The sequence below is a fragment of the Paroedura picta genome, chromosome 3 (assembly GCF_049243985.1).
Source record: "Paroedura picta isolate Pp20150507F chromosome 3, Ppicta_v3.0, whole genome shotgun sequence".
Taxonomy (NCBI): Eukaryota; Metazoa; Chordata; class Lepidosauria; order Squamata; family Gekkonidae; genus Paroedura; species Paroedura picta.
The window spans coordinates 49,777,762-49,781,382 of NC_135371.1; the positions used below are offsets into that span (position 1 = coordinate 49,777,762).

The 3,621-nt window shown below is 48.3% G+C and overlaps 1 pseudogene; it reads left to right on the top strand.

Moving 5' to 3' along the window:
• Positions 1–2,435: 2,435 nt before the first annotated feature.
• LOC143831104 (myosin light polypeptide 6-like) lies at positions 2,436–3,116 on the top strand (annotated as a pseudogene).
• Positions 3,117–3,621: the final 505 nt, after the last annotated feature.

Below are 3,621 nucleotides of genomic sequence, written 5' to 3' on the forward strand. Positions count from 1 at the left end.
ATAGGCAGTCTCTGCTAGCATGTGGGTATGTTGTCCTGAGCCCATATTGTTACTTTGGTCAGTGTTCCCAAACCACTGGGCCGCAGCCCAGTACTGGGCCACGGAGGCCTCAGTACCGGCTGTGGAGGCCACGGTACCGGGCCATGGAGGCCCCAGTACCGGGCTGTGGGGGGGGAAGGAGGCGCGGGCACTGGCGCGCCATAAGGCGTGCTTCCCTCCCCCTGTGGTGAGCACTCACTGCACCGGGATCGATCGCCACCTCCCGGCACAGTGAGCACTGCACTGCAGGGGGGAGGCACCGGCACGCCAGTGGGTCTTTACAGGAGCTGGTGTGCCGCCGTCCGCAAACACACAGGTGCAGACCTGCCGCGCCTGCACGTTTGTGGCCGCCCGTGCCTGTGCTCGCGCCTCCCCGCAGTGTGGCGCTCACTGTGCCGGGAGGTGGCTGATTGCTCCTGGCACAGTGCCCGTGCACCACAGGGGGGGAGGGAGGCGTGCCTGATTTGGACAGAATGAAGAAAAGGAAATACACAGTATATGGAACAGAAAAAGTTGAGACAAAGCTTTGTCTTCAGAGTTTGTCAGAATGCCAGGGCAAAGTCCAGATACTGGCTAGTGCAAACTCACAGCATCAAGTCTGAGGGGAGATCCAAAAGAAGAATTCCAAACCACAGGCCAAAATTCAAGATGGGAGAATCTGTTCAAGAGACAGGCTACAAGGTCAGTAACTAATGGCTGCATTGCTTCCATGCAGCCCTTGCTTCCATGTAGCCCTTGCTGGCTGCTTTTAACAACATGCTCAGCATCTGCCAGCCACCTCAGCCCTGCCCCTGCAACCACTCATCCTCATTGCTTATATGGAACCGGTGCTGTGCAGCCAATCTGGCACTGCGCCTTCTGACCCTCTTATTTTCCTCCTATATTGTTTTGGAGGCTCTGGTCAGCAAATGACTCTCTGTTGCCAACTCAGGGCTGGGGAGCTGCAAGCCCATTGTCTGGCTCCACAGAGACTGCCTCCTCCTGCAGTTTCCCTGTTACTGGATATGAGTTTGGGTCATGTCTGCTGGCTGCCCCTTCCTTTAAGGAGTCCTTTTCAGCACTTGACTCTGCTACAGCTGACTGGTTCATGTCATAGAGGCAAAGTTTAACAAAACTTGTATAGCAGCAAAAGAGGCTCTAGTATGGCTTATTACAGTTTTACCAGTTCCCCTGTCCATCAAAGACATACCTTCTTGCTAATTCAAAAAAGAGCCTTTAAACAACTCAGGCCTACACTTATCCCTGATCTGGAAACTACAACTGGTGCAAAATGCAGCAGCCAGGATTTTCACGGGAGCATCTTGGAGGGCCCACATCTGGCTCAGGCTCCAACAGCTGCACTGGCTACCAGTTGAATATCAGATCAGGCTTAAAGTTCTGGTAATCACCTTCAAGACCATACATGATCTGGGCCCTGAGTACCTGAGGGACTGCCTCTCTAATTATGCCCCCCCAGAGAGCGATATGCTCTGCAAACACCAACAAACTGGTGATCTCTGACCCCAAGGAAGCTTGTCTGGCTCCCACTTAATAGAATGACCTCCCAGAAAAGGGCCCTGCCAGAGGTAAAACAGAGCTCTTCCACTGATCTTTTAGTTAAGGCCAGTGAACCAACTTCACCAGCCAAAACTGCCAGAGGCCTTTGCACCCTGAAGATGAAGAGCCAAACTGCAGTGCAGTTAATAATTACACATTTGTAGAGTTGTAAAGTTAAATGTTATAGTTACAGGTTCTATCATTAGAAATGTTATACATTCACAATCGTAATGGGTCCTTGCACTGTACCACGAATTCCCATTGTAAATCACCCGGAGCTGCAAGGGAGGGTGGTATATAAATGTAAATAAATAAATAAATAAAATGCCTCGGTTCTCCTTTATGTGGATGATGCAGTGTTAATATCTTGAACATCGATCAGCATGAAATGAGCACTGGACAGATTGGCAGAACACTGCAATAAAGAATCCCTGAGACATTTTTGGAGAGGAACAGCCTAGATAAATAAACGAACGAACGAACGAACGAATGAACAAACGAACGAATAATCAATTACAAGAAAATGAAGATGAACATTTTGGTGAACATCCTAAAAGTAGGGCCTGTTTTACAGAAGAGAAGAGATTAGAGCAAGTTAAGTACTTTAGATATTCAGTGACTTTCCACTCCTCTGGTTCCAATTTAGCAGATATGAAGCTATACTTAGGGGGAGAACCACCCATAGTATAGTGAAATTCTACTGTACAGAGGGATCTCATTTTGTCCTGGCCACTGTTATTTCAGGTAAAAATGCTGGCACTAGCCAATGGGTGCAGCCAAGAGCCAACACAGGGTGAGGGTGGAAGGAGGAATGGTTGGGTGACCACAGCAAAAGGGGAATGCATGGAGCAGCAGCAAGAATGTGTGACTTCATGGAAGATCAGACTGCTGAGTTCAAGGAAGCTTTCCAACTCTTTGACAGAACGGGAGATGGCAAGATCCTATACAGCCAGTGTGGGGGTGTGATGAGGGCCTTGGGACAGAACCCCACCAATGCAGAGATCATGAAAGTTCTGGGGAACCCCAAGTGTGATGCAATGAATGTGAAAACTCTAAGATTAAAACAGTTCCTGCCCATGATGCAAACAGTTGCAAAGAACAAAGATCAAGGCTGCTTTGAAGATTATGTAGAGCAGCGGTCCCCAACCTTTTTCCAGTTGAGGACTGCCTCCAGGGGTGGGAGAGAGCCGGCGGCCACGCCTGCCTCTTCCCCCCCTTGCAGCGAGAAGCTCGCCGGGTTGGTGAATTTCTTGCTGCGGGGGGGGGGGGAGGCAGGCACGGCCGCTGGTAGCCTGGTACCGAGGCCTTTGCGGCCCAGTACCGGGCCGGGGACCAGGGGTTGACGACCCCTGATGTAGAGGGTGCTGAGGGTCTTTGACAAAGAGGGAAACTGCACACTCATGTGAGCTGTACACCATATTCTTCCCACTTTAGGGGAGAAGATGACTGAGGAAGAAGTGGAAATGCTGGTAGCTGGCCATGAAGATAGCAATGGATGCATTAACTATGAAGAATTGGTGCAGATGGTTCTGTGCGGCTGAAGACTACCACTGACTTCTTCTATGAAAATTCTCCTCCAATTTATCCTTAACATTTTTGTGCCTTTTAAAACTGTATGTGTAAAAAAAAAAATGCTGCACATAACCCTGCTTGGTCCTCCTGCCACTTGCTTTGCACTGTTAGAATAAGTACAGTCTAAGTTCTAAAGGGCTGTATTGCAGCCATGTGTTTCTAACTCCATGGTTACCTGGAATTAGGCATGTTGAAGATTGAAGCCAGAATTGGTCTGTTTCTATTTTTAATCTGGCTAAAAGCTCATTTCTTCACAAATGGACTGCTACCACTAATTATTTGTGACAACTTTAAATCTAGATGGCAACAGTTTACAGAAAATAAAATTGTGAGTCTTGGTTTTTCTATCCAATCTGTATGTGAGCTGGGCAAAAATTATCCGAAACAAAATATTAAACCAACCTTTAATGATATAGAGCGCCAATTATATTTGGCTAGATCTCCTGAGTTTATGGTACCCCTAAGTAGGAAATA